Source organism: Branchiostoma belcheri, unplaced genomic scaffold (assembly GCF_001625305.1).
Source record: "Branchiostoma belcheri isolate BF01 breed outbred unplaced genomic scaffold, Haploidv18h27 scaffold38, whole genome shotgun sequence".
NCBI classification, from domain to species: Eukaryota; Metazoa; Chordata; class Leptocardii; order Amphioxiformes; family Branchiostomatidae; genus Branchiostoma; species Branchiostoma belcheri.
This window is the reverse complement of record NW_017803998.1, coordinates 22,805-34,747: the sequence shown is the minus strand read 5'-3', so window position 1 is coordinate 34,747 and position 11,943 is coordinate 22,805. Positions and strand designations below refer to the sequence as shown.

The 11,943-nt window shown below is 43.6% G+C and overlaps 1 pseudogene; it reads left to right on the top strand.

Annotated features, from left to right (window-relative positions):
* Positions 1–581: 581 nt before the first annotated feature.
* Positions 582–1,660, top strand: LOC109476591 (annotated as a pseudogene).
* The last annotated feature ends 10,283 nt before the right edge of the window (positions 1,661–11,943 follow it).

Genomic DNA, 11,943 nt, shown 5'->3' with positions numbered 1-11,943 from the left:
CTTGACAGAAGGCTCTGTCTTTGCAGACAAAGGATAATTGATGTAATTAGCGCAAACAAGCCTGCTTCGGGCTTACGTAAGCAGGTACAAATATAAGCGATAACACCAGAAGCAAACAAATCCCATTTCTAGATAGCAAAGTTTTTTATTCATAATCACTTGTTTAGCAAGAGCCACAAGAACAAGCGGTTGTGCAGAAAGAACAATGCATTATTCAATCATTTACCAACCTGATGAAATTATTTCATTTCTGAGAGTCTCATATCTGTTTCATTAATTCAAAAGACATGTGCATATCCTTTATTAGTTCCTTACAATTAAAACAGAAATATACGCACTTACCGAAAAGAGTTCAAAATATTATGTCATCCAAGAACTACGATGTAAATGAAAAACTGTAAATTTGTTATGCTCGTTTCAAAAAGAGAGAAGAGATCTTGTAGATATAGACTTAGCACAGTAATGTAGAACTTGTTGCTACTACCCTCATAGTCATACCTCACATATCTATGTATAACGTAGTGCATTTGGCTAATGTATGGTGTGAATATGCAATAAAGGTCATTGTTATTGCAGACAGCATGTCCACCATGGCAAGGAGGATGCTGTACCTCCTGCTGATGGTCCTGACGTTCACCAGACGGACCGCAGCCTGCAGCAGCAGCTGTACGCCGACCAGCTGTGACTGTCGCGGGTCACGCCTCACCAGCGTTCCTCAGGACCTGCCTGCAAACATCACTCGCCTGGATCTGCGGGAAAACCTCATCACCTCCTTACGCCCGGCCGACTTCGCGAGATACGGCAACTTGACATACCTACATCTCGGTTCTAATAGAATCTCAACGATCCAGAGAAGAACGTTCCGCAACCTGGCCAACCTAACGGACCTGTACCTCTACGGGAACCAACTCACAAGTCTCCCAGTCGGCGCGTTTGCGGGCCTCGGTCGTCTTCAGCGCTTGGACCTTTACCAGAACAGGCTGGCCGCTCTCCCGGCACGACCTCTACCAGAACCAACTGGCCAGTCTTTCGGCTGATATATTTGAGGGGCTTGGCAACCTGACGGTCCTGGACATGTATCGGAACAAACTAACACGTCTGCCGCATAACATATTTTGGGGATTTGGTAACCTCGAGGAGCTATGGCTCGGGCAGAACGAGTTGACAAGTCTCTGGCCTAGCACCTTTGCAGGACTTGGTAAGTTGCGGGAACTGTGGCTTGGCCAGAACCGGTTAGTCTCGCTCCCAGATGACATATTCGGATACAGGCCGGGCCTCCCTGAGCTGAGGTCCCTGCATCTTGACAACAACCAGCTGATCCGCCTGGGAGCTGACACGTTCTTTTACCTGGGTAACCTGGAGTGGCTGGACCTGCACAGGAACAACATCAGCAGCCTCGAGAGCCATGCATTCAGATGCGCGTGGTCTCACCTTCAGCACCTAGACCTGGAGTACAACAACATCGGCACCATTTCACGTACCGCGTTCGTAACTCCGCGGCTCCAGACGCTGCTCCTGTCTCACAACAATATCAACTACTTCCCCGCTGAAGACTTGCTACGTTACAGACCGCCGCTGTCGGAGCTTTGCATGGAAGATAACAAGATGGAAACACTTCCTCCCGCGGCGTATGACTTACTGGCCTCCATTGCAAACGTGAGCATTGGCAACAACCCCTGGCAGTGTGACTGTAGGATGGTAGCCTTCTGGCGGATAATGGACGGGTCGCATGCATTTGAGCGGCAGATGACATGTGCTGGACCTGGCCATCTTCGAGGTAAAAGCTTACTACATGATGTAGCTCTTGGAGATTTGCTGTCAGGCAAACAGACAACAGCCTGCTACAATCCAGGTACTCCGCCTCCAGTTTTTCAACCAGAAACGTCCACATTTTCATCAGTATCGCCGTCTCCCCGGATCACAGGCCACATCACAAGCCGCAGCGTCTTGTCTACAGTCAAGACTACCAAGAAGTCAACACCTAGGGTTCCATCGTCTTTCCCAACTCCCGGCTCCACATTAACACGCGATGGTGACTCTTCTGGTCTGTCTACAGTCGGTACTCTTTCTGAGAAAGGAAGAGTGAAGTCTACATCATTGCCAATGGCAGCATCATCTTCACGAATGACTGGCAATGTTTCCGACCTGCATCTACCAGGAAAGATAGAAAAGAACGCTTCCCGTACGTCCTCCCTACCTGTCTTCGTCAGGCCCCTGCTGGCCGCCATAGCCGGAACCCTCTTTTTCTGCGCCTGTGTATTTTCTGTGATATGCATCTGTGTGCTTAGGAGTTCCAAGAAGTCTCCTCTGGGTCCGAGTGTTGTGTTCAACCAAACAACAGCCACTGTTTCCGTACTAAACAATGGTCGTAATCAACCTTACATGTACAGTAAGTTAGACGAGTAGACACGCGTGATGTCGAATGGCTTATAGATAGGTTTATTTGTACCGATTTTGTTGTATTTCCCCCACGGAAAATGATGTTGCTCGTTTTCAAAGATTCACTATGACAACACGACAGGATTTGTCGTGGCGTTATATAAAACGCCTGTAAATTAGAATACATAACATATTTATCATGCAACTAAAGAAACCGGGAGACAATTTATTTGTACAGAAGGATTTACGTTTTTTTTTTCATTGAATAATTTAATGTAGCTGCATTAATTATTCAAACGTATATAATGCAAACCTATTGGTAAATAGGAAGCAATGGTTTGATGGTACGCTTGTTTGTATATGAGTATGCTTCTGTCTATGATTCTATTCATGAAGTTAAAAGTGTGCAATTCACCGATGCCTTTAGAATAGGCTATAATGTACAGAATTGAATCTAGCAAATGTAAATGAATAAAATATCTATCCTGACAATATCTTCTTTTTATTACAATATCTTTTTAAGTCTCCAATAGTCAATCAAGACTTTTTGTCAAAAATCCTCGCCCTAGCATTTTATTCTGGAACTGCAGTGGCGTTTTTATTAAATTCCTTTCAGAGGATAGCCTGAGATGGGGTTGAAGATACTTAGCATTGCACAGAAAACTTATAACTGTAAATCAACCAGTAAAAAGTAGACAACTACCAAAAGAAATGGTTCTATGGCTACTTGCTATGGAAGCTATGTTAGTGAAAGTGAAAGTGATCTCGATCCAGTTTAGCTCATTGAAGAGCTAATCTTCCACTGGTCGTGACAGAGAAGACAGACACTATGTACAGTATTTACAGGTTCATTGTACCGGGGAAATTCCCCTAGCTCTTTTCGACAAGCACAATGAACAGTGGACCACGGTTAACGTCCCGTCCGAAGGACTGCGATCCTAAACAGTAGCGTGCATATCGGGTGAGTGACATCAGCCGGGATTCGAACTCCCAACCTCTTAGTCCAGAGGCAGGATCGCTAACCACTGGACTACGCACGCTACTCTATTAGTACATCAATCACTGACGGTCAGTAAAAGACGTCGACACGTAATCGAACATCGGCAGTGGAAAGGTGCCCCATGATCTCTGCGGTCAAGTGAAGTTACCACCCGTGCTAGCCTTTGTCCTAGTTGTGTACAAGTGTGTGACATGCATCAGACAACCCCTTTCAGCCTTGATCCATCGGCTGCGGGTGAATAAATGGACATACTTACCAACTAGAACACGTTTATACCCACTTACGACTATGTGCTAGCGCGTGGATGAGTATGAAGATTCCTTAGCCTTTGCTGTAGACACCACCATGCATTTTCCCCATATTAGCATAAATTTTCATGCACAACAATGATACGGGTATGGCATCTATTGCTATATAACAAAAGTACTATGAGACTAATCTACCTTACAAATAATGAAATAAAGACTAACCTTAAACTTCCAACACTAACTAACAAAGTATTGACACTTACCCCATATTTTCGGTTGACTCCATCAACCTTGTTCACGGCATGAACCCGTCTACTCTTGGAAATTATTACTACCTTATTACAAATTATTACTACCTTACGAATTATTACTACCTCACAAATTATTAATATTTTACAAGGTTATAGTGTATACCAAGTTCTAATTGTATACAATGCTCTGATTTTAATTCGGACGGCCCCAAATTCTCGATCAGAACAAATTAGAACCCTGTTGCCATTAGAAAGCAGTGCGTGGTTAAAAAACAAACATCTGACTAGGTCTGCACTGTAGACTTAAGATTCCTTAAATCGCAGAAATGCGGAAGAACGAACAATGCCATCCCTGTGCAGTTCAGAGTCACCTTTCTGATTCATCGGGATCTGGTATCTCGGGAAAACGATGAGTTACAAGAGCCGGTTGATGGAAAGGCCCTGACATGTCAGACTCAGGCACTTTCTTGGAAGTGTGTAAAGAAAACGGTAATAAAGAAAGTCACCTATAAACTTTATAAGTCGTAAGGGGAGAGGGTTAATAATCCGTTGTGTGCGGGCGTGATATTGGAAGACGGAGACCAGGACACAGTGGATTAACAACCCACTGCCCGTGCGGAGTCATAAAGGCTATATGAACACTTCACATGAAACAGTCGTGCCTTCAACAGTCGTGCCGTACCAGAGTTATCAACCAAGTTGAGGTGTTCAAAAACGCATTCTTTTCTAGAACTATCGCAGAGTGGAACCTGCTGCCACCAACTACAGTAGAAGCATCAGCATTGGATAGCTTAAAACAATGTTTGGAGTTAGATGTTCAAGGGTTAGGTGTAACAAGTCGTTCGGTGTAATGTAGCCAGCTGCCGCCGCGCCGCGTGCCTGAGAAGCTGGTGTGTTACGCCTCTACCATGCTTCGGGAGAGAACAGTTTGCCGCACCAGTTTTCGGGTGCGGCAAACTGTTCTCTCTGGAAGACCAACTCCCCTGGCATGCTATCTCTCTATTTCTACTCAGTTTCAGCCAGCCGCCTGGTAGCCTTAAATAAAGATACAGACACCTTTGTTTTTACCTACAAACTTTAATTTTAGTTTGTTGAACAGGAGGCTTATACAGCATCCAAATGACTGTTTCGTACAACAAGCTGGTGCCGGAAGTAGGCATGTTTGTTCCCACGACACTTCGTCCGTTATTGCCGCCTTACAACACCTGGCTGCAGATGTCAGTCAACCCAGTGACCCACTGACCCTCCGTGCCGTCTGGAAACCTCGCGGGGATGTGTAATAATCGAGGGCGCGTTGGAGAGAGGCGGTCTGGCTCCCTGCCCGAATTTCAACCACTAATGATGCACTCGGTATTCATCTAAACTCGATCCCTTTCCACTAAAACTACGGCCGACTAGCCGCCACCGGGCTTCAGAAGCGACTGGAAAGAGTACAAAATTGGCCAAGTAGACAGATAGCATCAAGGGGGTCGGTCAGCTATAAAGGAGTACAGTTTGCATTGGAAAGAATGAGTACCGAGCTGGCTAAACAGTATGGAATTGGCAATTCTGTCGAATCGGCTAGACAGCTCATCGAATGTGCGGGGCAGTATGCAATCGGCACAGGACACTAGACAATATCAAATCGGCAAGACAGTATCGAATGGACAGTAAGTAACAAATTGGCAAGATAGTATCAAATTGGCACGATAGTATCGAATTGACTAGACAGAATCGAATTGTTGTGGCAGTATCAAATTGGCAAGACAGTTTCAAATTGGCCGTGCAGTATCCTCGCGTTCGATACCGGTACCAAAATAGAAAGCCGGATAAAAACTCCTGAAAAGCCGTCAAAAATACGCCGAAGCCTGAACCTCGGCTTGGAGAGTGCCTCCTTCCTAACATCGGTTGGGAGATTCAACTACCAGCTATTCTCCAATCAGATGAATCGGTCAGGGTTAACGTTAGTCTGTAGTTTGTTGGTCTTTTGCGGTCTTTGCTACTCTTCCATGGATTTTCCGTCTAGGCTTTCCGAAGTTGATCTGGCGCCATGGCAAGAGGGCATCCCCACATACCTAACACGCACTTGATTAGCTAGCGAAAGCCAGATAAGCACAGAGAAGTCCGCAAAAGACCAATAAAAACATCACCCAGACCCATTCGTCTCGGAAACTAACCACCAAAATGCGGTTTGCCGGTGGGTTAATTGGTGTACAGATCGTGGGGTGCATCCAGGACATTATACACATTATCTGTGTATAATGTCCCTGGGTGCATGTTGGAGGCGCAGTTAAAGATGTTCACACATTGTACATTACGTACTGAGAATACAGTGACACATCAGGTGTTCTTAACGTTAAGCGCGAGCTTTGTCGCAAAGACGACATCGTTCATCGGAGCTTAGCGCCAGGATGGAACGGGCCACTTACCGGACCACTTACCACCCATGTTGAACTCATGAGTGGATTTCTATTGCTCTTAGAGGAGTTATTAAGTGCAAAGACTCGTACTCCTAAAACAAATGTCCTAAAAATCTACAATGGAGGGGCTCGGTGGGAAGAAGGGTAAATCGCGGTCACTCGTAACATCTCGCTTAACTCTGAGAACTCGCCCGCATCAATCAATAGCACTGATCCATGAATTGTGTAACTGAGACCCTTTGCAATGTCCGAGTGGGGACAGAGAGACTCTGTATCATATATCACTTCAGAACTGAGTTAGTTGTGTCTTTGGCAGCAAATTAACTTTTGATGAAGTATTGTAAACCTTATCTCTGTGCTTTGGCTGCATCCACTAATAGCTAGTGCGCGATCTCCGAGCTTTAAACCAATTACAAATGACCAGGCACGAGATCAGAGAGGACCTCAGAGGTGTAAACTAATCACCAATGACCGGCTATCATCTCACAGATCGCCCAGAACCCGTTTTCTTCAGAATCGACTTACAGAGTAATCAATCATGTTATCAGCTTGCAAGTCCATCGATGTTAAGCTTTGATCAGGTGTCCTTAACGTTAAGCGCGAGCTTTGTCGCGAAGAAGACATCGATGAACGGAGCTGACCCCCAGGATGGAACGGGTCACTCACCGCCCGTGTTGAACTCATGAGTGGAGTTTCATCGCTCTCAGAGGAGTTATTTAAGTGCAAAGACGTCAGGGACAGACGACAATGGAAGGGTAGGTCGCGTGTGTAGTGGCTACATCAGATTAACAACGCGGGTTCAAAAACTGCAATATCTAGCCAAATGGGAAGGATAATTGGTTGGGGATAATAATTGGTCGGGGACTTTGGCAAATGGATACTGACTGGCGCATGGCCAATTCGATACTGTCTTTGTGGCCACCGAAAGATGTGCTTGGAGTTGGAGATTAGAGTTTGGCCACCGTAGAGTTCATTTGTCCGCGCAGGTAAATGAAGCTCTGACAGTGGACCCACTCCCCAGGCCCTATTTCGGCCAAATTCTACTATCCAAACCCCCTTAGGAAGACCTGATAGAGGCTAGGCCTAACATGAGGTTTTCAGTAGTTGTATTAAAAAGACCCAGGACTTGAAGAACAGAGGAGCTTGGAAAAGTAGTTTCACCTTAGTCCGGGAAAGATGCCCGCATTGGTGATCATGATTAATTAAGGTGTACAATGCACTCTTTATTGATGAATAGCAGGTAGACTAATACTAATAGCAAAGGGTTAAGTTTTCCAGACATCGGGAATACGATCAATGCGAACAATTTGACCTAGCTAACAGCATTCCATCTGGCAGTCAAAGTTTATTTCGGACTGAAAGAGCGGCTGTACACGTCTACGTGCGCAAACCGGCGGCCTTTTATATTGTGTGTTCCACTCTGCCAAACCCCCAGACGCAATTGTTCCACAATTTTTCTGGTCAGTAGGCCAAAAGATTTAAGTGGCGCCGAGCGCTCGTTTGGGCCCGAATACCAGGTGCATATAGTATTTTTTCACCTCATAAAACCTGTATAATAAAGACAGGGGGTAGGGAAGATCACTTGTAGAGCGATGGTTATGAGGTTCTGTATTATTACAGTCGTGTAAAGTTCGTGGGTCTGGCTATGACGTACAGGGTGAGAGTACTTAAAGGTAAATCACTGTCAGAGTTTAAGCGAGACGCTCTAGATTTAACGTTACCGTAGTGACAAAGTAAAATAAATGTCCTAAAATCTCTACAATTGGAGGGGGCTCGGTCGGAATAAGAGTAAATCGCGGCTATTCGTATCGTCTCGCTTAACTCTGAGGATTCTTTAAAGTAAAATAAATGTCCTAACACTCAATGGAAGGGCTCGGTCAGAAGATGGGGTGTGAATCATCTTTATGGCACAATTTACCGTCTAAAGGCATGCAGACACCATACTTAAAAAGCTATATCCGTGCGTAGACGCTACACGCATTCTCTGACTTTATTGACGTTGCAGCAAGACAATACGATGTAGGCACTAAACAGCTACTAGCTGCATCCATGCTGGTAGAAGGCCTAGGGGTTAATATGATAAAAATGACAAACAGTCATCGAAATGTCCGCTCTTATTAACCGTAAAAATAACTTTGTTATTTAACCATTCACCAAACTGAAGAAATTATTCACAGATGTTATTCACACAGGGCAGTAGAAGGGTAGTCTCCACCAGACTCCTTTGCAGGCTGAATAAATAGTAGAAATCGTCTAAAGGGAACAACATTGGCCAGAGGAGTTGGCCGGCCATAGACTGGACCCTCTATGGCCGGCCAACTCCTCTGGCCAATGATGTTCCCCTTAGACGATTTCTACTATTTATTCAGCCTGCAAAGGAGTCTGGTGGAGACTAGTAGAAGGGATGCTACAAGATAGATGAGATAAACTTTGAAACTTTACCAAAGACTTTAACTTTCTAAAGACCAGACCCCTGGCACTCTCATTCCAACATCCATGCCACTACAGAAAGACGTTATTGTGTCTTTGGCAGCAAATTAACTTTGGTGGTGAAATATTGTAGACCTTATCTCTGTGTCCCTCGACTGCATTCATCAAAAGCATTAATCCATGGATATATGTGTGTGTAAAGGCTAGACCCCTTGTCTTTGCAATGTCTCCTACTGGATACAGAGACTCTTCATCTTCGTATCCATGTCACTACATTACAACGCTATTGTGTCTTTGGCAGCAAATTAACTTTTTGATGAAGTATTTTAAACCTTATCTCTGGGCCTTGGCTGCATTCCTCAAAAGCATCAACCCATGAATGTGTCCGAATGGGGACAGAGAGTATTATAACAATCATCATTTCACTTCAGAACTGAGTTAGTTTGTCTTTGGCAGCAAATCAACGTCTGATGAAGTATTGAAACCCTTTTTTCTGTGTCTCTGTTTCATCAATCAATAGCATTGATTTATGAATGTGTAGAGACCCTTTGCAATGTCTGAATGGGGACAGAGAGACTCCGTATATATCATGATATCGTTTCACTTCAGAGCGAAGTTGTGTCTTTGGCAGCAAATTAACTTTTGATGAAGCATGTTGTATCTTATCTCTGTGTCTCGGCTGCACCAATCAATAGCATGGATCCATGAATCTGTAGAGATCCTTTGCAATGTCCGAATGAGGACAGAGAAACTCTGTATTATAACAATATCATTTCACTTCAGAACTGAGTTAGTTTGTCTTTAGCAGCAAATCAACGTCTGCTGAAGTATTGAAACCCTTTTTTCTGTGTCTCTGTTGCATCAATCAATAGCATTGATCCATGAATGTGTAGAGACCCTTTCTTAGTTTGCAATGTCTGAATGGGGACAGAGAGACTCCGTATATATCATGATATCGTTTCACTTCAGAGCGAAGTTGTGTCTTTGGCAGCAAATTAACTTTTGATGAAGTATGTTGTACCTTATCTCTGTGTCTCGGCTGCACCAGTCAATAGCACTGATCAATGAATTTGTAGAGATCCTTTGCAATGTCCGAATGAGGACAGAGAAACACAATATCATCTCACTTCAGAACTGAGTTAGTTTGTCTTTGGCAGCAAATCAACGTCTGCTGAAGTATTGAAACCCTTTTTTCTGTGTCTCTGTTGCATCAATCAATAGCATTGATCAATAAATTTGTAGAGATCCTTTGCAATTGTCCGAATGGGGACAGAGAGACTCCGTATCATATATGTGTATCATTTCACTTCAGAACTGAATTAGTTGTGTCTTTGACAGCAAATCAACTTTTGATGAAGGAATGTAAACCTTATTTCTGTGTCGTAGCTGCATCAAATCAATAGCTAGTGCTAGAACTTTAAACCAATTACAAATGACCAGGCACGAGATCAGAGAAGACCTCAGAGGTGTAAACTAATCACCAATGACCGGCTATCATCTCACAGATCGCCCAGGACCCGTTTTCTTCAGAATCGACTTACAGAGTAATCAATTATTGTTTATCAGCTTGAAAGTTAATCTATGTTACGCTTTGATATATAGTGTATAACGGTTGGAAGAACCTGGATGGCTGCCAAGCTGCAACTTGCATGTAATCCGCGGTCAGGGAGCACCGTTATAGATCAGTCAGACTGAACTACAGATGTTGTCAGCCCCAAATCATACAGGTCAATCCCTGGAGGTTAATCTTTTACACTATATGTAAACTTGTCTACGTTGCAATGTCCATTGCCCGCAAACTTTTTGTGGTGAATACAAAGCACTTTTCATAGGGCTAGGGCTGTACTGCATTTACGATACCCAAAGCGCCACCATGTGAGCTTTTTGATGAAAGCAGCAAGTTGGGAACACTGGCAGTTTAATATATAGGGGCTTTTGAATAGAGCTCTTACGGTACCTAAGCAACTTCTACATACAGGTACAGATAGTAACAATACAGGCCTATGAACCCTGAGCGGTACGCTTATATTTGTGCGGTAATGTCCTAGTCTGCTCTACACTAACTGACTATATATACAGCGCCATAATGGCGCGCAGTCGACGACTCAAGGACAGGAACGGACGCGAGATGGGAGGACACGATTTATTACAACATTCCAGGAGAACTACAATGGCGGACCGACACATGTGCGCACGTCCGCATGCGCGGACCGAACCAACCCAACATAGGGGTGGCGTGATCCCTTCTTTCTTTCCTCTCTCCTAAGAGAATAATTTCTAGGATTCCCTGTTTTGTGTCTTTCTTTAAAGTAACGAGTAAAAAATGGTAAACTACTAAAGAAACACCATTTCCCCTAATTTCAAACAGAAATCCGTACAGTAACAACTGAGTATACAGATACAGTCTGTGACCAACATAGATTTTCTTTGTAAAACATTATCCATAACAAACTATTGTGTTCTCGATGAGCGTGGTTTTTTCCTTCTTGGTCTCAATAACTAACATATTAGCATCATATAATAAACGGTAACTGTAACAAACAATGGGTAATATAACATGGTCAACTAGAAGAACTGGATATCTTCTTTGTTTACTTCTGTAAGAATTCTGAATATTCTGATTCAAGCTTTTCAGGGAGGGTAAAATAGTCTTTGAAGTGGTATAACAAGAGTCTTATCTTACTTTAGAACCACGCTACAATTTTGACTAAGGCAATAAATCAAGTTTTGACAACATGGCAGTAGTGTGACCTGTTACAATCTTCCACTTCTTCATTTCTTTCCTTCTTTATTTAACAAAGTAAGTAACTGAGCAGTAGTATATGGTGATTCCATAAAACATCATCCATCAACAATAAGTACATGTATCATCACTTACTGACCTTAAACTATGGTAACTTACAATAGAATAGTACACAATGTGGCAATTGTATTTCTTTCTTCATCTACCTCTTTATATAAAAAATGGCATGCTATAGTGAGTTTTTCATTTCAAGATTAGGGTTGAAGAATAGAAGGTTACCTTCAGTTCAAGTCAGTCCAGCAGGGTGGGTATTTTAGCACTGTGAGGTAAATTAGTGTAAATGGATATAAAGTCTTTCAGGCCAGAAGAAAGTTCAGGTAACTGGAGTGATGGTTGTGGAAGATGACCAGGTATGTTGTATACTGAGACAGAGTGGCTGGGGCATCTGTTGGTGCCATAATGTTCAGGTCCGTGGTATTCTGGGACTCCAGTT